Source organism: Giraffa tippelskirchi, chromosome 9 (assembly GCF_054371585.1).
Source record: "Giraffa tippelskirchi isolate mGirTip1 chromosome 9, T2T-mGirTip1v1.2.pri, whole genome shotgun sequence".
Taxonomy (NCBI): Eukaryota; Metazoa; Chordata; class Mammalia; order Artiodactyla; family Giraffidae; genus Giraffa; species Giraffa tippelskirchi.
The window spans coordinates 94322563-94349394 of record NC_137283.1 but is presented as its reverse complement, the minus strand read 5'-3'; the positions used below and the strand labels follow the sequence as shown (position 1 = coordinate 94349394).

The 26832-nt window shown below is 38.5% G+C and overlaps 1 protein-coding gene and 1 long non-coding RNA gene across 3 annotated transcripts in view; one reads left to right on the top strand and one right to left on the bottom strand.

Moving 5' to 3' along the window:
• LOC145521690 (uncharacterized) overlaps positions 1 to 2340 on the bottom strand; it is a 35637-nt gene extending 33297 nt beyond the window's left edge. The window contains exon 1 of the long non-coding RNA XR_014065587.1: positions 2293 to 2340. This is a non-coding gene — a long non-coding RNA (uncharacterized LOC145521690). The remainder of the gene's footprint in view (positions 1 to 2292) is intronic.
• NKAIN2 (sodium/potassium transporting ATPase interacting 2) overlaps positions 1 to 26832 on the top strand; it is a 635629-nt gene that overhangs the window by 516866 nt on the left and 91931 nt on the right. The window lies entirely within an intron of this gene.

Sequence of the window (26832 nt, the reverse complement as noted above, 5' to 3'; positions counted from 1 at the left end):
AAGACAAAAACTGCTTTCTGGAACAAACCAATGATCCTTCAAGATTGTGGGAATCTTCAAAGGTAGGTATAACTCTTCCAGAGTGAGAACTAAAAAAAGGAAAAAGAGAGGAAAATTTCTGTGTGGGAAAGTTTCTTCCAGACCTCAAAAAAATCAGCATAATTCTTGAGCCACAAGCACCAAAGATTCCTTATCATCCTTTCCTTTCTTGGACAACTTTAGAAGTTATTTGCCTATAATGACTTTGTATAGCGGAAAATTCTATTTTGTTGGGTTAACACACATTTCTTTCATTTTTCACATCATGTTTTCATAACTACATTAATTCATGCACTCAACTCTACCTTAACCTGTGGTACTGTAGTAAGATAAAAACAAAAACACTAGAAGACTGCATACCCTAAAACTGGCTGCTCTGACAAATGCACAGAAAATAGTTAGTCCCAAGAGCACAAGACTAGTCATGAAGTCATGCCTTTAGCTGAGGAGTAAGGAGGTGACCCCACACTAGCTCTGACATGTCTGTTGGGAGATAAGCTATCATCCAGGATACAAATGTGAGACATAATTGAGAATCTGCCAAGAAGTATAAAATTCACTAACAGATATTTACCTCTGATAGTTTGCAGGGAAATCTGGAAAATGCCAAAACAGATCTGGACTTGTAAATTCAGTGTCATATAGGAAAGAAAAAGACTTTGGAGCATATAAGTATAATTCTTATCTCTACCATTTTAAAGTAGAATCTCTGGACCAAAAAAAAAAAAAGATTTAAAAAATGAAAAACAAAGAACTGAGTATGCATGCGTATGTGTATGTGTATGTAGATTATGTGTATCTTAATTCTGACAGCCTTTCATTATCTGGACAGCTACTATGGCTTACATCCTGATTGAATCAAAGCATCTGAGAAATTCTCTATTTACCTTACTGATGATTTTGCCTCTTAGCAGAAAGAGGAATCAATAGGGGGAGTGAGTTTTATCTGCACTTAATTTTAACCACCCAAGAAGAACCAATTAACAGTAAAATGGAAGCATGGAAACTCTCTGCAAATGTGATAATATTATCTTAATGTTTATAACAGCCATGGAAAGAAATGCTAGATTTAATCACAAATATGTTCTCTACTCTTACAAATAAAATGTTTCTACTAAAAGATAGAATGGAGTCAATGGCCAAAATCTCTCAAACAAATATTGCTCAGAAAGAAACTATTATAATAGATGTACCTCAGAACAAAATCCTAATCATACAAAAACAAATTTGATAACAGTAGGAAGAGTTAACTTAGAAGATGATTGAATTTGGATGCAGACAGTTATCTACAAGCTCTCACTGAAAAGGAATACGTATATAAAAGATTGGAAGTACTTTAGTTATTATTAACTAGAGCAAGTGAAGACTTTGAAAGATAAATAGTAAAAATAAATTTTAGTATGTTTAGAATAAGATACAGATAAGGGAGGAATAACCTGCTGTTAAGATTGTTGACAAAATGGTAGCAGATGACATAGAAAATGCAGAAGTTCCCAGCTGCATTATTTGTTCATATCTTCTTTGTCATGGACTGATATGAGGAGAAAGAATATTGGTAAGACAGAATTGAACCTTAAGTAGAAAAAAGAATACCTAAAACTATACATGGATTCAAGTCTCTTGCTTAGTAAAATTGCATCTCGGGGTACTGGGAAAGTTTGTGAATAAGGTTGCTGAGATGCTCTCAGTAACTTTGAGGGAATTACAAAGAAGTAGGCATTGGACAAATAGAAACAGGCAAATTATGTACTGATTTTCAAAAGGTATATAAAGATTTCTCAAGGGAAAAAAAGACAAATAAGCTTTAGAGTCACAGTAAAGTCATAAGACATACTACTAAACCTAAAATGTTGAACACCTAATGGAGATAGAAATGACTACGGCTCAAAATAGGAGGGCTGGAAAATAGTTAATGGAAATAAGTTTAGTGTGTATCATGTATAAGAAGACTTCCCTCATAGCTCAAGTGGTAAAGAATCCATCTGCAATGCAAGAGACCCAGGTTCAGTTCCTGAGTCGGGAAGATCCCCTGGGGAAGGAAATGGCAACCCACTCCAGTATTCTTGCCTGGAGAATTCCATGGACAGAAGAGCTTGGCGGGCTACAGTCCATGCGGTTGCAAAAGAGTAGGACACAACTGAGCAACTAACACACATGTAAAAGAAAAAAAAGAAAAAAGTCAAAATAGCATTAAAAACTGTGAAGCAAAAGAGGAAATCTTAGAGAGAACGTGGATTCAATAAATGAAGGTACCTACAGATTCTTCCATGTGTACTGCTGATGGCCATTGGGTCTTTAGGCAGATTAAGGAGGGTGACAACAAACACAAGGCAAAACTAACCACAACAACAATGATGATGATGATGACAATGACAGCACCATTGATCCATGAGTTCCTGAGGGCAGGGACCATTTTCTTGTCCACTGGTGTGGTCTAGTACCTGGTACTCAGTGGGACATACATCAATATATTTTAACTTAATTGAATGGTAGCTAATCACAACTCTGCTCAAGAACTGTCTAAACATCTTACAATGCTTTATGTCACTTCATCATCGAAACAAGCCTTTAACACTGAGGCAGTACTGTTATCCCCACTTCCTGGATGAGGAAAAGGGGCTTAGTCATGTCCTTAGCCAAGTGTGTGTGTGCGCTCTTCTCTCTTTGTGACCCCATGGACTATAGCCGAGCAGGCTCCTCTGTCCGTGGAATATTCCAGGCAAGAATACTGGAGTGGGTTGCCATTTCCTACTCCAGAGGATCTTCCTGATCCAGGAATCAAAACTGTGTCTCTTGCATCACCTTCACTGGCAGGCAGATTCTTTACCAACTGGGCCACCTAGGAAGTCCAAGGTTACTCCTAAAAATGGTGATGTTCTAACTCAAATTCAAAGCTGTCTGAATAAAAGGCTTAAGCTTTTAATAGCAACAACCTCAGATATGCAAATAATACCACTCTAATGGCAGAAAGGGAAGAGGAACTAATGAGACTCTTGATGAGGGTGAAAGAGGAGAGTGAAAAAGCTGGCTTAAAACTCAACATTCAAAAAATGAAGATCATGGCACCTGGTCCCATCGCTTCCTGGCAAATAGAAAGGAAAAAAGTGGAAGCTTTAACAGGTTTTATTTTCTTGGGCTCCAAAATCACTGCTGACAGTGATTACGCTAAAAAATTAAAAGATGCTTGCTCCTTGGAAGGAAAGCTAAGACAAATCTAGACAGTGTATTAAAAAGCAGGGACATCACTTAAATGGCAAAGGTCTATATATGTGTAGCTATGATTTTCCCAGTAGTCATGTATGGATGTGAGAGTGGGACCATAAAGAGGGCTGGGTACTGAAAAATTGATGCTTTTGAACTGTGTTGTTGGAGAAGACTCTTGAGAGTCCCTTGAACTGTCAGGATCAAACCAGTCAATCCTAAAGAAAATCAACACTGATTATGCATTGGAAGGACTGATGCTGAAGCTCACCTGACACTTTGGCCATCTGATGCAAAGAGCTGACTCATTAGAAAAGACCCTGATGCTGGGAAAGATTGAAGGCAAAAGGAGAAGGGGGCAGCAGAGGATGAAATGGTTAGATAGCATCACCAACTCAAAAGGACATGAACTTGAACCAACTCCAGTAAATAGTGAAGGACATAGGAGCCTGGCATGCTGCAGTCCATGCAGCTGCAAAGAGTCAAACATGACTTAGCAACTGAACAACAACAAAATTGTACCTTATATGCTATTGAACAATATTCCATTCTAACTGAAGCCTGATTATAGGGCAGCTGAGGTAGTTGGTTTTTTGTTTTGGTTTGTGTGTGTGTGTGTGTGTGTGTGTGTCTGTGTGTCTGTGTGTCTGTGTGTGTGTCTGTGTGTATTTTGTCTCTATGGGGGCTTCCCTGGTAACTCAGCTGGTAAAGAATCCGTGAAAGTCCCAGGGAAAAAACAATGAATGGCAGAAAATCCAGGTAGAGATATTGGAAGATACCAAATTCTAGAGAACAAAATGAATAAACTGACTAGGCCAAAGAAATTCAGACCTAAAGAAGCTGGATGCAGGCATAAGGATAGCGGAAGAAGTTAGAAAACCATCAATATAATTGAGTGGCCAAAGAGCATCAAGGCACTCCATGTAGCTACCACAACCACACAGCAATAGATCTTCAGTTGGCCCTAGCACTTTACCTCGGAACTGATGAGTTTCCAACTGGAAAAAAAAAAGTTCAATTCAATTCAATTAATAAATGATTGAACTTATTAAAGGAAGTTTTTTATACCTTTTTTATTTTAAGTAGCTCTACTTGTTAAACAGAATAGCATTATATCTACCTGTATAAGAGGAGAGATGAGGTTTTATTGTAGGTAGGCTTAGATCTTAAATTACAGTATTTTTGTCTTCAGTTCAGTTCAGTTCAGTCGCTCAGTCATGTCCCGACTCTTTGCGACCCCATGAATCGCAGCACGCCAGGCTTCCCTGTCCATCACCAACTCCCGGAGTCCACCCAAACCCATGTCCATCGAGTCAGTGATGCCATCCAACCATCTCATCCTCTGTCGTCCCCTTCTCCTCCCGCCCCCAATCCTACCCAGCATCAGGGTCTTTTCCAATGAGTCAACCCTTCACATGAGGTGGCCAAAGTATTGGAGTTTCAGCTTCAACATCACACCTTCCAATGAACACCCATCATTGATCTCTTTTAGGATGGATTGATTGGATCTCCTTACAGTCCAAGGGACTCTCAAGAGTCTTCTCCAACACCACAGTTCAAAAGCATCAATTCTTCGGTGCTCAGCTTTCTTCACTGTCCAACTCTCACATCCATACATGACCACTGGAAAAACCATAGCCTTGACTAGACGGACTTTTGTTGGCAAAGTAATGTCTCTGCTTTTAAATATGCTATCTAGGTTGGCCATAACCTTTCTTCCAAGGAGTAAGCGTCTTTTAATTTCATGGCTGCAGTCACCATCAGCAGTGATTCTGGAGCCCCAAAAAATAAAGTCTGACACTGTTTCCACTGTTTCCCCATCTATTTGCCATGAAGTGATGGGACCAGATGCCATGATCTTAGTTTTCTGAACGTTGAGCTTTAAGCCAACTTTTTCACTCTCCTCCTTCACCTTCATCAAGATGCTCTTTAGTTCTTCTTCACTTTCTGCCATAAGGGTGGTGTCATCCGCATATCTGAGGTTATTGATATTTCTCCCGGCAATCTTGATTCCAGCTTGTGTTTCTTCCAGCCCAGTGTTTCTCATGATGTACTCTGCATAGAAGTTAAATAAGCAGGGTGACAATATACAGCCTTGACGTACTCCTTTTCCTATTTGGAAACAGTCTGTTGTTCCATGTCCAGTTCTAACTGTTGCTTCCTGACCTGCATACCGGTTTCTCAAGAGACAGGTCAGATGGTCTGGTATTTCCATCTCTTTCAGAATTTTCCACAATTTATTGTGATCCACACAGTCAAAGGCTTTGGCATAGTCAATAAAGCAGAAATAGATGGGGGTTTTTTTTGTCTTAGTTATATTTAAAAATACTCATCTCTGCTTTATATAAAGAAATACTAACGATAGGAGGAAAACAACCCAATATGATACATAACAGAGTGAACATTTACAATAATAACAATACTGCACATTTTACGGAATGATTCCTGTGTATCAAGCACTCCAAAGAAACACTTTATAAAGCTCATTTAATCTCACAGCAATCTTTAGATATAGGTGTTATTGTGATTCCTATTATATGTTAGAAATTGAGGCTCAGAAAGATTTAATTCCTTGTATCTGGTCGTGGCTATTAAGCAGAGGAGCAAATTTTCAAATCCGGAAACCTCTTTCCTTTAATCACCATAATAAACTGGCATTAAGCTTTATTCCCTCCTAAGAAAGTCTGAAGGAGAGCATCAAATAGAGTTCAGGATAGGATGTACACGATTTAGCAGAGATCACAGGAAAATGTCTCACAAATTTTTGATTGACAATCAGCTCATCAGGAGTCAGTGAGGTGTGGAAAGTTTCCAATAAAGACAAAACAGGCTTAAGTTGCATTAAAAGGTTTCAGAATTTCAAACAATGGAGCCAGTTAGAACTCATGCCTCCACACTGGAGTACTGTGGTCACTTCTGAACATCATGTGCTAGGTGAAACTTTAGAAAATGGAAATGCATCTAAAAAATGTAGACATGGAAAGTATTTTAGAGCCATCATACATGCAAAATCACATTCTTGCGCCAAATAAACTCAAGAGGGTAGGATGGCTATTTTCATATATTAGAGTGGCTGTCACCTGAAATAATTATAAGGTTTACTCTGTGTAGTTCCAGGGGTAGGAGGTAAAAGTTTACTCTGAATAAAAAATTGCTCTGATAGTCAAAACTATTCCAAAATATAATGCCAATGAACACGCCATCAATATAGAAATTCAAGGAAATGTCGGCAGAGATAAGAAGGGTGAGTAAGTGACCTTGAGTAGTTTATATCTCCACGAATCCTTTTTTGCTCATTTAGCAACTTCAGAATTGGCTTGGACAAGGTCTAGTTTTTCCCAGGGCCCAGCTGCATTGTCCTCAAGACATTCCCCTGAAATAAACCCTTTATGTCAATGTCATTTCTTCCCCTGAAGAATGTATACCTGCCCTGTATACCTGCCCCTAACACATTGTTTCCAACTCTCTCAAATGTCTGATTTGTGAATCCCTCCTATTGCTGTAGTGGTTCTAACGTCACAAGACTGAGGTGTAGTCTATATAGCTACTGAAACTAAAGGATCTAAACTGAGCTAAAGCCTTTTGGTTTCCTTTAAAAAACAGACCAAAATTATGAATAGACCATAAGCACAGTCATGAGTTATTCAACCAGGGGTAGCCGTTTGATTGATAAATCAATTTGCAGGAATATATTAAATGATTAATGAGTCTGTCATATCAACTAGGACACTTGTTAATTGTTTTCAAGGTTCCAATAAATGTAGTGGCAATTAATTGCACCTGCTATAATCCACTGCCTGCTTGGAGCTGACATGCAAGTTTAACGTTCATTTTTCACCGATGAAAAGACTTTTGTCTATTCTGTGGCTTTCTCCACACCTGCCTGATATAGGAAAACAATATTTGCGTTAGTCAGACTCAGGCTTATTAATGGCTATAAATTTAAAGCCCTTACAGTTCTCCCTACAAACAAAGGTGAGAAGATCTTTTGCAAGCCACCCAGGGAAGAAAGCGGTGTACTTACAAATCTAATTTTCATCTGAGTATAGAATATTGTGCTTCCCCAAGGCAGGCCTTGATATCACAAAAGCAATTTCTGGCAGACTGGAAGGACTATTCCCTTCTGGGTTTCCAGCATGTGACAGGAGAGCAGAGTGGAGGTCATCCTCTCGGGGGACTGGCAGCTTCATGAAGCAGATGGGACCTGACAGGTTATTTCCACGAAATGGAGGCTCTGAAGCAGGAAGTGGGGATGGCTGACTGAGTAATGGGAGGCTCCTCATTTGAACGGGGAGAGCCAGAACCCAGTTGTGGCAGGCGGCATTTATTCATGTCGGAGGAGCACTGCTGCCCGGCCATCCTTTCCAAGAACCTTGAGAAAACAAAATGGTGCAGCGTGCTGAGCACCCAGGCGACAGAATCCATGAGGCAGTTTAACCCTGTGAATGTCATCCACTTCCTGCAAAGTAAGTGGAAGAGTGGATTTCAGTCCAGTCCACCCTGTGCTCATCGCGTCTGGAGCCCTCGGGAGCACATTTTCCATGTTCTTTTCTCTTAGCCGGGTCACACGCGCTGCTTTCCCTAGTTGGTACTTGCGAAGAATGAGAATCGGCTGTAGAGTCTAGCCCTCCACACTCTAGAAGAAGGTGTGACAGGTTCGGGTTGGGGTGATGGGGTGAGGGTGCGTCATGTGGTGCCATCTCATAGACGCTTGCCCCGGTCTTTGAGGAAGGGGGTGGGGCGTGAGATGAAAGGTCAGAGGGTCAAAGGTCAAAGTAGAGTGGGCTGCCCCACCACCTTGCCCATTCTCGCTCTGCCCTGCTATCTTTGTTCCATCCCTTCCTCCTTCCCTGTGCTGTCAGAGCCAGAAGGTCCGTCTTGAGCTATGATCACATTCTATTGCCATGAACCCCTCACCCCACCACCACCAGCATCATTACGCTGTGGTAAATCTAGGAAGAATCCAAGAAAAGGCCTTAAATGTGCCCTTTCCTAAATCAGGCTGTTCTGACACCATTGGGCCACAGTCACACCCAAGGCAGCCAGCAGAATAACCACGTAAGAGCCACTGAGCAGCATCTGTCCAAAGAATCAAGTCATAACACATATTCCTAGTCGCCCATACAGGCGACAGCCCATTGCCATCAATCCCTGCCCCTCATCACTACTTCCAGCCAACTTCACAAAGCTGCCACCTGGTTTCCTTCCCTCTCTCTCTTCTGCACCCCTCAACATTCCCCCACCAACATACATGAACCGGAGGCAAAATATAACATCGAGATTCTGGCTAAATCTGTTGTCCCAGTGCTACATATTTGGCTAGGTTAAGGGAATTACAGTTGTTAAAGGAGATGTGCCCTAAAATAATTCCACTACAGATTTGTTTCCTTAGAAAATGAGCAATGTCTACAAGTAGGTTGCTTGTTTGAGCTATTCTTTGGTATTTTTTTTTTATCCTGATAAAGTTTCTTTTTGTTCACTCTTTTCATGGCAATGGGCTCTGACACCAGGGATCTGAGGTCTATTGGTAAACAAAGGTTATTTTCTAAAACACGAACACAGAGATAACATTAAGATAATAAAAGAGTCTAGAAACCTGTATAATTACGATTTCATCTTGCTTTGTGACCAGAGTTCAAGGTTCGGGACTAATATTTAGGTAATGGACATTATTTTGACTTCCGTTCATATCTGCCATAGCCACAAAATATAGGAATTACAGGGTAGTTTCCACCTTGGGTTCCTATACAATCTTTTGTATACTATTCCCTACAGTAAGGAAGCTGGAGAGGAGCTTTCTGAATGGGCAAAGCAAAAGACATATGGGTCCAAGCTGTGGTGTGAGGAACACTAACGATGCCAAATCTGAGAATATCTGTTGTGAACCTAAAGTAGTGAGATGGGTCCTTAAGAAACACGCCTTTGCCCCAGTTCAGTCTACACAACAGCACAGTCATCCTTTTAAACCAGGAGTTTTATTATATCACTCCTCTCCTTAAAAGGGGCTTCCCTGGTAGCTCAGACAGTAAAGCGTCTGCCTACAATGCAGGAGACCTGGGTTCAATCCCTGGGTTGGGAAGATCTGCTGCAGAAGGAAATGGCAACCCACTCCAGTATTCATGCCTGGAAAATCCCATGGACCGAGGAGCCTGGTAGGCTACAGTCCATGGGGTCACAAAGAGTCAGACACGACTGAGCGACTTCACTTTTCACTTTCCTCTCCTTAACAGCCTGCAGTGGCTCCCCCTTGTCGTTTAGTTACAGCCAAAGCCAAATTCAGCATAGGATCTACATCGCCATCATCACTGGGTCTTGTCTCCTTGACCACCTCTCCATGATCATGTGGAGAAAACTCCAGTCGTCCTAGGCTCTTCCTAGAACTTCCGAGAATTCTGCCTAGAACTCTTCTGGAAGCCCCCAGGGCTTTCTCCCTCACATCTTGCTTTATTTTTCTCCAAAGCACTTGTGCCATCTAACATACTACATGTTTTGCTAATTTATCCTGTGTACAGTCATCTTCTCTGTTTGGTGATAAACCTCCATGAAAGCAGGAAGTCTGGGTTGTGTTTATTCTTGGCTGTACTCCCAGCACTTGGAAGAGTGCCTGCCTCATAGTAGGCCTTCAATAAATGTTTTCTGTGTGAGTGAATGAGTGAATGAATGAATGGGTGAATACTATTATATATGTGTGGGTGTTAGCTAAACAAGTGTTGTAAAACTGTAATGCAACATCCTAATCAAAAAGGAAGGTCCAGAACTATTGTACACACATCTAGTTTTGATTCCTGCTCTATCACTTTCTCATTATTATTTAATTTCCTCACATTCGATTAGAACAGGATAAGATACTTGCAGCTGTTCTTCAAATTTTTGAGATAAATTGTGAAGATCATTTCATAAATTGCAAAGATAGTAAATGTTCATTACTCGTCTCTTCATTGATGCCACCTTACGTAACAGGACATTTTCCCGGTGTTTAAGGAAATTGTTGAGATTCAATAAATACATGTAATGTATCAAATGAATTGCACAGCAATTACTCAAAATAATTTGAAATTCATCTTTTGGAGAAGCAAGATGGATATTGATTTTTGAAGCCCCGGTGGCATTACTCAAGGTGATTGCTGGTCATATTAAATTTGCTTTGTCATATCTCAAAAATAAAATTCAGCCCCAAAGAATTAATTTCCACTGTTCAAGAGAAGGTGTCAAAATTTTCTAAAATAATTCCAGGGTGACAATAACAATCGCTGTAATAAAAATAAGCATTTAAGTCAATAAACATTCAGAGCATGTAGTGATCCACTCTTGGTAACTGCTTTGAAAGGAATAGCGCTAATTCAGCCACATTATATTAATATTAAAAAGTATATCTCTCCCACCAAGATAACTGGAATTCTACCATTAAAAGCCTATATTTATGAATTAATTGTGTGTTCTGGGATTTGTATGCATCATTAACATGCTCCTATTCTGGCCATTGGTGAAGCAATGTGCCTGTTCTACTGACAGGGTTAAGCTGGGATTTTTTCTGTAAAATGAAAGAGTAAAGGGGAGTGAGGAGACATGCTGTCGGTTCAGAATTCTAGGAGAGGTGTGATTTCCAGGCATATTCAAAATGATCTCTGAGTTACATGATTTTATCTCTGAGGACACATCCATTGAGTATTGTAAAATGAAGAAAAAGCATGGGATCATTGTGATACTGAAAAATTATTTTTAACAACAAATTGAGACATAATTCATATACCAGGAAATTAATCCATTTCAAGGATACAATTCAATGACTTTTGGTCTAATCACAGTTGTGCAACCCTAAGAACAATTTAAGCTTAGAACACTGTTACCATTCTAAACAGAGGTCTGAACCCATTAGCAGCCACTCCCCAACCCAGCCTCCTCCAGCCCCTGCAAACTAGAAGTCTACATTCTATCTCTATAGGTTTGCCTATTCTGTATATTTTATGTAAGGGTAGTCATACAATATGTGGTCTTTTGTGACTGACTTCTTTTTCTTAGCATAAAGTTTATAAGGTTAATCCATGTTGTAGCATGCATCATTACTTCACCTTTATGGTCAAATATGTTCCATTGTAGAATGTGCCACATTTTGTTTTTCATTCCTCAGTTGATGGACATCTGGGTAGTCCTACTTTTTGGCTACTATGAATAATGCAGCTATGAACTATTATGTATACTTTTGATCATTGTCTTTTAATATATCAAGTACTATGAGAAAATTCATAAACTTTGCATCTATACCATCTAGCATTCAAACTCCAATGTGCTGTATGATTTGGCACCTGTGTCAGACTTTATTTTGGGGGGCTCCAAAATCACTGCAGATGGTGATTTCAGCCATGAAATTAAAAGACGCTTACTCCTTGGAAGGAAGGTTATGACCAACCTAGATAGCATATTGAAAAGCAGAGACATTACTTTGCCAACAAAAGTCCATCTAGTCAAGGCTATGGTTTTTCCAGTGGTCATGTATGGATGTGAGAGTTGGACTATAAAGAAAGCTGAGCGCCGAAGAACTGATGCTTTTGAACTGTGGTGTCTTGAGAGTCCCTTAGACTGCAAGAAGATCCAACCAGTCCATCTTAAAGGAGATTAGTCCTGGGTGTTCATTGGAAGGACTGATGTTGAAGCTGAAACTCCAATACTTTGGCCACCTCATGCGAAGAGTTGACTCATTGGAAAAGACCCTAATGCTGGGAAGGATTGGGGGCAGGAGGAGAAGGGGACGACAGAGGATGAGATGGCTGGATGGCATCACCAACTCGATGGACTTGGGTTTGGGTGGACTCTGGGAGTTGGTGATGGACAGGGATGCCTGGCATGCTGCGATTCATGGGGTCGCAAAGAGTCAGACATGACTGAGCGATTGAACTGAACTGAACTAACTTCTCTAGCCCCTGTTTCCTCATCTGCAACATGTCTTAGCAGAAAATAAGTGCTCAAAAGTGATATTTATGCAAGAAACAAAAAAGTTCCAAACATTGTATCCTGCCTGTCTTCACAACTACTTTCACAGGTGGCTGGTTGGGAAGTGCTCTTTTTCGAAGTCAATTTAAATCATCTAAATTTTGCAGGTAAAAAAGAATAAAAAATAATAAGACTCAATCCACAATATTTGTTAATGGATTAAAAATTCAACTGAACGTGCCCTTTTTGATGGGCAAAAATGGCTGACTAGTAAAGAAGATTTAAATAATACTTATGAGTTTAAATGTAATTTTATTGATTTTTTTTGTGTGTGCTAATTTATCAGCATAGAAGGAAAAAGGAGAAATAGTAGTATGCTTTATCATCTGTCATTAACCAAATAGACTATTTTTTTCAATAACATTCTTGAGATAAATTACTAATTTCCACTTTGTGTAGAAATCAATTTTTATGTAACAATATTGGTCACAACCTATTCCATAAAACTGGAATTTACTATATTCAAGTGCTGACAATCATTCAAACTTTAATAGGAGAGTATACAAAGAGTATTTCTCTCTTTTTTCCTGACTATGGTACATTAAGTCTCCAGAGGGGGCAAATGTTTAGCAACACATTACTTATCACTATGTGACTATATTAGAATCTAACTCAGAAATGTCTCTTGCAATCAGCAATGACTTCTTCCTGAATTGCTCCTACTAGGCAATCATTAGCAAATTCTGTACCTTTCAAGACAATCTCTAGACAAATAGTTTTCTTTATTTATGATCTGCTTTACTAAGATAAAATCATCCTAAGAGGACTTTTATTACTTTTCCAAGGACACCATCACTTTTTTCTCTCTTTTGTACCCTAAAGAGCTTTCTCTTCCTAGAAAGTAAACACCACAGTTGACCAATAAACTTATAAACCTGTTTAATAAACCTATCCAGCTAATCAAGAGAAATAGAGAAGTCTTGTGCACTGGCATACTATTAATGTTGGGACTTATTCCTTCTCATTCACAATGTAATGGAATTTTTCCCCTATGGTTCATTCATCACTTTAAAAAATTAAGCCAATTTAGAAATATAATTTGAATGCATAATTGAATTTGTCAGTTGATCTTAGCCTTTACAAGTTAATCAAATAACAGAGACTTAAGCAAGTTTCCCACACACACTCTGGTCTATGGGCAGCCAATCATCTCCTAAAGAGAATGTCAGATTCTTTCAGGACTTTTTGCTGATTAGATCTTCATTTTTACTTTAGAGGACTGAATTATTTTTTTCCTGGCAATCAAAATCCCTGCTATCAGTCAAACTGAAAGGAAGAAAATGGCATAATTTTAGCTAAAATATTAGAAATGACAAATAAGTGAAATATGTTAACTGGAGTGGAAAAGAAATGTGTAATTAAGCAGCACAAGGACCATATGTCAGAGTCTTCTATAGTAATAGATGGGTGGAGCATTTCAACTTTTTGCAAAGACTGACATAGCTGTCAGGAAATTTTAGTCCTCTTGATGATTCACAGGACTCATTTGGGATCTCTCACCTCGACCTACCAACAACTGACAAGTTCATCGTTGTTGCTTTCCATTAAATACAGAAAGGTAGATCAATTAATTGTAAGCTATGGCAAATTAAGTGGAACAAATTATAATGAGAAAAAGATATATGCATGGTTTAAATAATTTAAACGTGTGCCAAAACAGGCTTATTTGGAATTTTAAAATATCTAAATTGCTACCTTTCAAACACTCCTCAGCTCTGTGTAAAGCATGTTTTGAAATTTTTACTGGAAATAGCATGTATTTCCCAGTGTTCCAACAGTGCTCTAGGCACCATTAGTAAAGACCTGCAAGCCTGGCCATTCATTCAGACTAAAAAATGGATATTTGGTCCTGCTTTGTGTTAGCAGAGAAGCACCACAGCATGACGTGACCTTATGCCCTTGGAGCCCAGAGCAGCCCAGAGCTAGGTTGCTCCACTTGGAGAAAGGAAAGACAGGATCTACAAGCTTCAGGATGAGAATATTTCTAAACTCTGGAGGAGACAAGATTAAATCCAGGTCCCAATATTGAAGTTTCTATTCTTCGTTCTCCTCAGCAGATAGTAGAATTGCCAAGATTATTATGTTAAGGAATATTATTTGCCATTTTGTTCAAAGAATCAATATCATCAATGCATTTTATGATCAGGAGTAAGCATGGGGCTTCCCTGGTGCCTCAAAGGGTAAAGCATCTGCCTGCAATGAGGGCGATCCGGGTTCGATTCCTGGGTCGGGAAGATCCCCTGGAGAAGAAAATGGCAACCCCCTCCAGTATTTTTCCCTGGAAAATCCCTTGGATGGAGGAGCCTGGTAGGCTACAGTCCATGGGGTCACAAAGAGTCGGACATGACTGAGCGACTTTACTTTCATTTTCAAGGGTGGAAAGCACAATGAACTGAACTTCCTTCTACATTTGGCATATCTGAAATTGATAATAAACTATTCAGTATTTCAAAGTTCCAGTCAGTTAAGTAGGATTTTTACTATGGTACTTACCCACTTGCTCTTATGTCTTGGAATTATAGAAAGTTAGAGTCCCTCAACATTTTACCTAATTCACTCTCTGATGCAAGGTATCCCTGGAAAGATTAAGGATATTGCAAACCTCCTAGGTGCCAAATTTTACTTGTGAATTACAAATATATTTTACATACGTTAAATTATATTTAATGTCCTTGCATTATCAACATTTCTCCCTCCACTGAGTCCTTTCTTTCAGTTTTTTATTTTTCAAGGCACTTCCACTCAAGGCATCTTTTTGCCTTTGTTCACCTTCAAATTGCTATCCATTTTCACTTTTATTTCACAACCAAAACAAGAGAATATGTATCATCTTAACTGCTTTAAGTGTATAGTTCAGTAGTGCTAACTACATTCACAGCATTGTGTAACCAATCTCCAAGACTCTTTTCATCTGTAAAATTAAAACTCTGTACCCAAAAAATAACTCCCTATTCCTCTCCCAACCAGCTCCTGGCAACCACCGTTCTACTTCCTGTCTCTATGAAATTGATTACTTTAGGTCCCTCATATGAGTGGGATCATATAGTATTTGTCCATTTGTGTGGCTTGTTTTACTTGGCATAATGTCCTCAAAGCTCATCTAAGTTGTAGTATGTGTCAGAATTTCCTCTCTTTTTAAGACTGAATAATACTCATTGTATGTATATACCATAGTTTGTTTATCCATTCATCCATTTCATGGTCAATAGACACTGGAGTTGCTTCCACCTTTTGGTTACTGTGAATAATTCTACTATGGAGACAGGTATATAGACATCTCTTTAAGATTCTGTCTTCAATTCTTGTGAATGTATACCCCGAAGCAGAATTACTAGATCGTATTCTTAATCCTATTGTTAATATTTTAAATAATCACCATACTGTTTTCCAAACCATTTTACATTCCCATCAAGAATGTACCAGGATTCCAGTTTCTCCACATCCTCAACATCCTCATCAATACTTGTTATTTTCTTTCTTCCATGTTTGATAGTAGTCATCCTAATAGGTGCGAAACAGCATTTTTATACCTGAAATTTTAGACACTCTTTCGAAGTGTGGTTTGAAAATGACATACATTAGAATCACCTCATCCACATATTATTAGTAGAAACATTCAGATTACTTAATCAAATATCAAATCAAACTGGACCTGAGCAACATAAACAAGTTCCTCAGCTGACTCTTTGGAGGACTTTTGGCAGATCACTCACTATTTTGGATGGATGTGGGGTAAAAGGACCTCACTGTAGGAAGAAAACACCTAGCCCATCCTACAGATATTGTGTACCATAGAATACCTGCTATCCACCTTCAATGTGAATAAAGTAAGTTGACACAAAAACAACTAATAACTCTGCAAACACAACGAAGTCCCTGAGCCACACGGTGACACTTTCCAGTGTGCTGCGCTGAATTGATGGAGAACTATAAGCACTTTCATTATGGTCATTTGACGTGTGTGTGTGTGTGTGACATATATAAAGATCTCTGACTTACTGTTGCACCCGCAAAGATTTTTATTTTTATCCATTTCCCTTCTTTCGAGCAGCAAAAGTCAGGGTTGAAATTTCAGTTCTTTTATGATTATCTGAGTCCTTCACACTGACAACTATGCTAGGCAGTGTTTGTTTTCTGCAAACAGAGTAGATGGTGCCTTAGACCTTAGCTGTTTGGGAAGGTACTTGTTTATTATGAGAGACTTTATGGACTAAAATGAAATTGTGTCCAAAATGACAGCAGGTAGGAACATGGGCTGAACAGGAATAAAGTCAGTTTTCACTGTAAGGGAAAAATAAGTTAAAAGCTGCTTAATGTCCAGATTTGAATTAAGAAGATTTAGTTTACACCAAGGAATTTCTTAAAATTAAACTACTTGTACTGATTTTGCATCAGCAAAATTACATTTATGAAATCATGTATAAGCAGACCCTTCACTTCCAAAACACTGGGCATCTTTCCAAACCTAGTCTTCAGATTTATTGTGTTTCTATAGTTCTGTGCTGGTACTTTTGTGCTTCTGAAACCCTGTCTGCTTTCAGCAATTAATAAAAATGTTATGGGTTTTGATTTGCATCACTGCAGCATATGAACTAAATTACTTTTCATTTGCAGGCTTAAAGCAGAATAAAACTCTTTGTGATAAAGTTTCATACTGTTCAGATATGAGTCGCTGAACCATGGAATCCAATGAGCCAACACCGAGGCAGCCAGAAAGACTGGCTGCCTTTTGTTCCCGTTTATATCATTTCCAGCTAAAAAGTCTGCTGTTCTAGAGGTTTGCAATGCTAAGCCCCTAGGTGGCTTTTAGAAATTGATGAAGAATTTTCTGATCAGAGCAACTACTGAAATAAACCAGACCGTAGCCCGGGAAGGCACCACAGCTTGTCCATCATGGCTTAACAACTGCAGTTGCCAATTGGGTGTGGAAAACTTTGCTCTCAGAGATATTCAAAGAACAGATATTAGAAGTGATTATATCTTTACTAGAATATAGTTCATATTCTCTTTTCAGTGCCTTCACTCAAGGGTAAAATTCAAGTTATTTCTCCTTCTACTGGGTGTTCCTGCCTTTCTTCAATGCTTCTTCCCTTTGCTCATTTTATTTCAATTTTATTTAGATAATAATTGCAACATTGTTACAGAAATAGGCCATAATTCATTAATAATATAATAAGGATAGGGATTATGTTTTATTTATATGCATATCTCTCGGTGTTTAACACAGTTTGCTGCATGTAATAAAGAATCAAACTCTAAATGCATGAATTAATTAAGCCAAGTTTGCTGGGTTAGTTTCATCTAGGTTTAAATAGTCCCCTTGGGTCCATAAATCCTTCCACAGACTCTGGCTTTAGCTTAGCTTTCTTGTTCTTCTGGATAATCTTCCCTAAATTTCTCCTGTTCTAAGCTGAGTTACTCCCTTTTCATAACTATTCTCTTCTAGGGTTGAGGATCTCTGATAAAACTGGAATGATTTTTGGTGCAACTGACAAACTCTGCTACCATTTGCCTGAAGTCTTCTCTCTTTCTTCCCTCTATAGTTTTTGACTTAGACCCCCTTTCTGGTACATGCATTTTTCCAAATGAGTCATTATGTTCAGTCATTATGTAATTCATTCTGAATTACCCAGAGTGCCCTCCCATCACAACTACCACAAATAGCCAACTCTTGGTCACAGTTCAGATCCTGGCAAACTGACTTGAGCCTCTGATGCTAAGCTTTGAGGGCTTTCCCTTACTTAGGCTTCACCATCCTAGAATATTTCTGTTCCCTGTTCTAGTCTAGCTTCCTTTTAAAGAAAGGACTTCTTGGTTTTCCTATATTTCCCTGGGTATCATATGCCAAGTTAATTTTCCTTTGTTATCCAAACCTGGCTATGATAGTTCCTTTAAAGAAAGAGTATTCCAAAGGGTACAAGGGGTCTACGTTTTGAAAGCTTAAGCAGTTGTTTACACCCTAGAACACTTTGTCAAGTAAAAACTAAGAAGCTTCATGAGGGTAGGAACTTTTTTTACCACTTTATTCCAGCTGTTTCTAATCATCTGTCTGCCTTTCTTCTAAGAAGCTATCTTGAATCATTGCTTACTCTGTGTCTGTATAACAATATAAATATAACACTAGATAATGCCTATATAACTATGAGTGGTATCTACATAACAGTGTCTATATAGTCCACATACAATGAACACACAGGAAGTATTAAATTAGTATTGTTGTCAGAATGAATATAAATAATGGATCTCGGGCAACACTTTAAAAAGTGTACTACTTAGCCCACATACATTATCATTCTAATAGTACGGTATCATTGCTCTAACCTACATTTATCAACGTATTTCTCTATACAACTTCAAAACAGAGATGAAAGATAAACATCTTCCTCCGCTAAGTCTTTAGCACAATGAGGGTCCACCTTCTCCAGCTCTCTCTTTACTTTTTGAGTGCGAACAGGCTTCTAGTTCAGCTCTGGGGATTCCAGACAGGAAGGGATCATTGAAACATATTGGGCACCACAGAAAAAGAGTAAGGACTGGAGATTTAGGCTTATGCAGGGATGTGAGGAATAAGACAGAGTTTGGTGAAATAAGAAATAGGAGGGAGTTAAGCACAGGGCTAAGAGGGCAATAAAAACAGAGGGTCGGGTCATGATGAAGATGGATGGAAGAGGGGATAGTTGAATGGTCACTATGTACCAAGACTGCAGGAAGCATGCTATGTGATTAGCTCATTTTATCCCTACAAGAGCCTAGCAAAGTTTGCATTATTATTCCCCATTTTATAGATGAGGAGACTGAGACTCATAAATTTCATTTTCCTGTAGTTCTCTGTTAAAAAAAAAAATGGCACAAATGAGTACAAGTAAAACTGGTGAGATCTGAATCAGATCAGTTGATTATATCAATGTCAATATCCTGGTTGTGATATTTTACTATAGTTTTGCAAGATTTTACCTTTGGGGTAACAATATAAACAATCAAACTCTTTATCATATAAAGAGCACACCCTCTATTTTTAGGACTTCTTTATGTTATAAGGGACTTCCCTGGTGGCTCAGATGGTAAAGTGTCTGCCTACAATGAGGGAGACCCAGGTTTGATCCCTGGGTTGGGAAGATCCCCTGGAGAAGGAAATGACAACCCACTCCAGTACTCTTGCCTGGAAAATCCCATGGACAGAGGAGCCTGGCAGGCTATAGCCCATGGGGTCACAAAGAGTCGGACACGACTGAGTGACTTCACTTTTATGTTATAAATATTAGCCCTTTGTCTGTTGTGTATGTTGTGAATGTTTTCACTGTTTTTCATGGTGATGGGAAAAAATTTATTTTGTATAGCCAAGTTATTAACAGTTTTTTATTCTTCCTTCTGTAATTTTGAGTCAGAGAAAGCCTTTCTTTCCACCTGTATTAAAGAACAATTTACCCATGTTTTCTTTCAGTCCTGATGTGGTTTCATTTCTTACATTTAGACACTTAGATGCATTTCTTAGGATACAGTGCAAGCTGCTGAGAGGTTTCAAAATGACATTTTGTACTCATTAGTCATGAAAGATTTTCTTAGCACATTGATCTATGCACATTTTTTTCCCTGCATGGTAAGTACCAGATAACTAATGGTATTTGATTATTGCTCCTGCAATCTCTACACACACACACACACACACAAAATGCAATCAGGAGCAAACTTTCAATGACCAGTAAAAGTATCATGAGTTCCTTAGACTCATAGGATCTTTGTCAGAACTGTCTGTGTTAGGATGTGGTTTTCAATTCACATGAATTTAATACAAAGAGTTTATCAATTGGCTGCCTTTAAAAGATCTTAAGGCATTTTTACACTGGAAGTATAGATTATACTTTTATGGGTGTTTTCAGTGTGTGGCTTGGAAATATGGAGCAGACAACAGTCACGGCAAAGTAGACCATAATGTCAAGAACCTTGTGAGCACCCAATAAGCATTTGGCTCACCTTGGGTGAGATGTGAGCATTTTGCTAGCTACTTCAAACCCTAATTACTGATTTCTACTCTATGTATTTTGCCACTTTATGTACAGCATCTATTTAAAAACTGTAATTCATATTATTTGTCACCACTTCTGGATGTTGTAGAACAATACTTAGTAGTTACAGTAATAGGTGCAGGCAATCCACATATTATTAGCAACTGTGTGTTAAACAATTGCCATTATTTAAATCACATTTTTCTCATAAAGAACAGCTATATGAGGTAGAAATAAGGGACCAAGTTGAAGCAGAAGGAAAGCACCATAAATAATATCATAAAATAAGTTACAATCAATTTCAATTTCTAATGGATCATCTGGGGATCTTCCAACTTTAATACTTAATTTACTTTTCCAAATGAGTAGTGCTAAATACAGGGAATTATTTATATAATTTTCCTGTTCTTTTGAAGTTTACATTGTATAACAATGAAAATTGTTATGTAAGGAATATTATTTTCATAAAAATATACACATACATAGATGTAAAATATTCGAAAGAATCTTAAATCTCTACTATCCTAAATTTTAAGACTATGGAAAAAAATTAGAGGTCAAAACACTTCTATCATCAACGTAGATTAAAACAGTGTATCGTAGAATTATTTATATCATAAACAGAGGTAACTCTTGCAAGTCACCATTATGTGTGCACAACAGGAATTTAAGTTCTTCAGCATCTAGTTGTTTTACCTTTTTATTGGTGTATTTCCACAAGAAATTCAACATAGCCAACTCTTGCCTCTTGCATATTATAGTATCTTTGGAGCTGTTTAATCCAAGAACAATCACTCCATCACCTTTTGTTAATTGATGTGTAAAAAAAGTATGTAAAAAACTGTTGGTTTTACCAAAACTTGAAGCTGTGTATATGCTCAGTCCCTTGGTCGAGTCCAACGCTTTGCAACCCTGTGGACTGTAGCCTGCCAGGCTCCTCTGTCCATGGAATTTTCCAAGCAAGAATACTGGAGTGAGTTGCCATGCCCTCCTCCAGGGAATCTTCCTGACCCAGGGATTGAACCTCCATCTCCTGTATCTCTTGCATTGGCAGGCAGATTATCACTGTGCCAGCTGGGAAGCCCAAAACTATCCTTTATGACATATTAATGACAGATACATGAAATTACACATTTATTGAAACCCATACCACATTAGAGCATAAAGAGTAAACCTCAGTGTATGAAAAAATATTTTGAAGGTTCCATGATACCAGAAATGAATGCAGCTTGTGAGAAGAGATATGAACTCCATTAAAAATGTATGAAACAACTTCACTGAAGGGGATGGGGGAAGGTGCTGACCTAAGTAACTTTGGAAATGAGTAACTTTGAAAGTGAATCTGCAAGACTGAAAGAAAAACACACTGCACATAAACATTGTACTCTAGTTGATAAAGCTGCTTCCCATGGGAGCACAGGTTCATAATTCTAATACTGCTACACATGTATACTGGAAATGAACAATTAAGTAAAAGGCTGTAGATGGTGGAAGCCAGATTTCTCACTGCTGTAGTGGGAGATTCCAGATTAATGAGGAAAGAAGGCTATAATTATCTAATATAACAGAGTTGCAGACGTCAGGATGAATTCATGTTTAGCTTAATATAGATACACACATACATAAATGTATATACAGTTACACATATATACACACATAGAGACATATATATAGTTACTACACAGTACTGCATACACATATACTTCCTTGCTGCCAGCTAACAGGACCTGAAGCAATGACACCCCCATAGAAATAAGTATATTTAATGCACAAATACTGGCTTCTAATCTATTCTCCAATAAGCAGAACCAGGGTTCCTTGAAGAAACTAGTTCATTTCTAGGAATGAGGCAGGAAATATACAAATTGAGCCTGGAATATCTTATAATACCAGAAAATAAGGAAATATATCCACAGATTTAAACCAACAATGTTGAGGTGTATGTCAAAAAACATGAGAGCCAACCATTAATGGCTAAAGTTGGAACAATTTGTGCAATAAAACATCGTTGTATTAGTCTGTTCTGGCTGCCATAATAAAATATCATCAAATGGGTGGCTGAATCAACAAACACTTATTTTCTCACAGTTCTGGAGGCTGGAAGTCTGAGATCAGGCTGCCAGCGTGGCCAGGTTCCGAGGCAAGCTCTCTTCCTGGCTTGCAGATGGCCGCCATCCTGCTGTGTGCTCCCACGGCCTCTGCTCACTGCACGCCCACAACAGAAAGCACCAACTCTCTGCTGTCCCTGCTTACAAGGGCACTTCTCCCAACAAATCTGGTTCTCACCCTCAGGACTTCATCTAACTGTAATTACCTCCTAAAAGCACTGGAGGTTAGAGCATCAACATTCAAATTCAGGGAGCAGGGGACACAAACATTCCATCTCTAACAGCAGTGCTGGATTGTCACCCTCATTTCCCATATCCAACAGGTGTGTCAGTTCCACTCTAAGTATCTCTCTCTCTCGATTCTTGATCCTATTTGCTATTGTCTCTGATAGGTTTTATTATCTCCCTCTGAACTGCTCATCACAGCCTCATCCCTGGAACTCCTGCCTCTAGCCGTGTTCACTGTATTTTACAAAGTGACTCAGAGTCACCTCTTTAAGCATAGCTCTCACAATGCAGTGTCCTTTGCTTAAAATCCTTACATGGTTCCTCACTACCCAAATTCCTTAGTATGCCCCTTTATAATCTAATTTCAGATTACTTTATCAGTGCTTTCCACCATTTCTCCCTGACAGACGCCAGGTATCCTATAAACCAGAACAGGGAATTCCCTGATGGTCCAATGGTTAGGACTCTGCAACTCCACTTCAGGGAGCACAGGTTCAATCTCCCATTGGGAAACTAAGATCCCACATGCTGTGCATGTGGCAAGACCAAAAAAAAAAAAAAGGACAAACACAGCTTACATCCAAAAAGAACTTTCAGAAGAGGCCTTCTAACCAACCTTGACTGACTTGATTGACACTCCAAGAGCAGGTAGTGGAAAGAAAGGAGGAAAGTTGATGGAATGTCAAGAAAATTTGTAGCAGGCAAGTGATAGACACCACCCAGTTCAAAGCACAGAGTTAAATGGGTAATTTTCATCAATATTTACTGAAAAGAACTGAAATCAATTCAAAAATGGTAGATAAAGGCTATAAGAGCATTTCTGCTTATGCCACCATTCATAAAAAGGATAATAATGTACTTTACACATAGGATGCACTTTATACATTTTGCATAGAAATTCTCTTTCAAACTTTTGAAAATACTTCACATGACATATTTAATATCTGTGACGTTTCCTCCACCATTATTCCTCTTGCCTTCTCCACTGTTCTTGTAAGGCTGACTGGCACAATCAATATAGTACAGAATTTAATCTGATGACATATACCGACAGTTTTTTGGCCACCAAGATGTTTAAGTAATAAAAATTTGAGCAACATTTTTAAAATGAAAAATTCACATTTAAATCTGGATTTCTGGCTTCCTTTGAAAAATGCTACGTTCTGTGATTCAGAGCTTTTATTTCTGCACAGCACCATTCTGTGAGAATACACTGGCTCTTGCAGTTGGCGAAGTCCACTCAAGTATTTCCTCTCTCACTTCTGTAGGCATCTGAGTTTGAGTCCAACAGACTTTCATGAGTGTTGGTTCTGACAGGGAGGACCTAGTGTTACACTCTCTGTACCCCACTATCCTCAGCTGTGAAGTTAGGATAATAATAATCTGTCAACAATTGTGTCATTGTGATGAATAATGAAATAATTTGTGTAAAGCATTTTAGTACACAGGACTCACTATAGAAATTTTAGCTATTTAAAAACAATGCCACTGTCCTTTTGTTTTGTTACTACTAATAGGTATAGAACTAAAAAGAAAAGTACTAGCATGTTGGAGAAACAAACAGTAGATTAGTTTTTCTAAGGAGCACAGCTGTACTATTAATACTTGATGTAAATAAGAAATAAAAGAGAGGAGGCCTAAATCATCCTCTTAAAAATATTTCTTATGATTGTCTTCATGATAATTCACCATCCTAGTCTTAATGCCTGTCTAGCCACTTTGTTATCTCATCCAGTGATACCATGTCTTCCATATGTGCCCTAAATATGAACATGCCACAGCAGTGGTATGCTGGAAAACAACTCATACCAGCTCATAAGGAGTCAGCTGTTAAATTTTTGTGAATTTTGCAACCCAGTAACATCGGCCATGATGGGAATATTTACACAGTGGAATGAGAAAATGCTGGATATTAGGCCTTTTTGTCTTGGAGAATTTCCACACACCACGGACCAAAGCCTTGACTGTGGTTCTGTGTCAGCTTTCTCCTTTCAGAAACTCATTCATCCTCATGGTTTCAACTCTCACTTAAACTCAGAATTCATGCATATTTCAAACTAAACAGCTTCTGCACAGCAAAGAAAACAATCAACAAAGTGAAAAGGCAACCTACAGAATGGAACAAAATATTTGCAAACTGTATATCTGATAAGAATTAATTTTCAAGGAATATAAGGAACTCATACAACTCAACAGCAAATGATAATGATGATGATCCAATTTTAACAAACAGGCAAAGGACCTGATCAGCATTTCTCCAAAGAAGACATACAGTTGACCAACAAATATATTTGCTCAATGTCACCAGTCATCAGGAAAATGTAAATGAAAATCACAATAAGGTATCACATCATACCTGTTAGCATGGCTATTATTTTAGAAAGAAAAAGATAAATGTTGGCAAGGATGTAGAGGAAAGGGAGCCCTTGTACACTACTAGTAGAAATGTAAACTGGTACAGCCATGATGGATAACAGTATAGAGGTTTCTTAAAAAATTTAAAAATAGAACTACCATAGGACTTAGTAATCCCATTTATTGGTATAAAGAAACTGAAATTAGGATCTCAAAGAGAAACCTGCAGTGTTATTGTTCATTGCAGCATAATTGACAACTGCTACTGATGGTCACAGTGTACAAAGTTTTGGTTATGTAACATAAATAAGTTCTGGAGATTTTATTACACATACAGTACCAATAGCTTACAAGGCTATACTAGTATAATTAAAATTTTCTAAGATGGTAAATCTTATGTTGTGTTCTTACCACAACATACTACTAGTTATTATATACATACTTACTTATTACATACTACTAGTAACAAATAATAAGGATAGGAGGGAATTTGGGGAGGAGATAGACAGAACTTTGACCTTGGTAGTGATGATGGTTTTACAAGTGTATATTTATTCCCAAACTTACTGAGTTGTATATATTAAATACATACAGCTTTTAAAATGTCAACCTCAGTTAAGTGGCTTAAAAACTTCTAGCCTTAAACCCATTTATTAATTTCATTATTGTCTTTAATAACCTGATAAATATTTCCAAATAAACATCCTGCACAGGCTCTGTTCATATTTCTTAGGGCTGCCAAAACAAAGTGTCACAGCTGGATGGCTTAAAAGAACAACATCAACAAAAATGTATTCCCCATAATTCTAGAGGGGGCTTCCCCGATGGCTCATGAGAGTAAAGAATTCACCTGCAATTCAGGAGTAGGAAATGGGAACTGGCTCCAGTAATTCTTTTTTTTTTTCTTACTTGAAAATTCCCATGGACAGTAGAGCCTAGTGGGCTAGAGTCCACAGGGTTACAAAGAGTCAGATACAACTGAGTGACTGAGCAGCAGCACAGGTTTAGAGGCTAAAACCTGAAATCAAGGTGTCACCAGGGTTGTGCTCCCTCTGAAACCTAAGGGCAGAATCCTTCACTTGCTTCTTCCTGCCTTCTGGTTGTGTGCATGCATGCTAAATAGCTTCAGTCGTGTCCAACTCTTTCTGATCCTATGGACCTTAGCTTGCCAGGCTCCTCTGTACATGGGATTCTCCAGGCAAGAATACTGGAGTGGGTTGCCATTTCCTTTTCCAGGAGATCTTCCTAACCAAGAGATCGAACCCATGTCTCTTACATCTCCTGCATGGGCAGGCGGGTTCCTTACCACCTGGAAAGGATGACCTTCAGTTCTTTGTAACCCTTGGCTTGCAGCTGCTTCACTCCAACCTCTGCTTCTTTGTTATGGGGCCTTCTCATCTCTGTGTTCAAATTTTCTTCTTCTTTTAAGGACACCAATCATATTAGATTAGGACTCACCCTACTGACCTCACCTAAACTTTATTATACATAAGAAGCCCTATTTCCTAATAAGGTCCCATTCATAGGTGTTGAGGGTTAGGGTTTTAACATATCTTTTGAGGGGACATAATTTAGCCTGTAACAATTATTAAAATCAAACATTCAATCAAATAATCTCCTTCACCAGATTTACTCAGTTCTTTCAGTTTATACACCTTGGTGACATTTCTGAAATCTTCATATTCCTTCAGATTCCTGGGTCTCCATTGTCTACACCCATTCATCAGATCCTTTGTAATATGTATTTTATGCTACTATTTTACCTATTGCAATAATTCCCTACAGCTCTTTCTATCTACTGTCATCTCTCTTTCCTTCCAAGGCAAACTTCACTGCATTTTTACCACCTATCATACCCCAAAAAATTTAGTGTCCTCCTATTGCCCATATAAAATGTAAATGGCATGGCC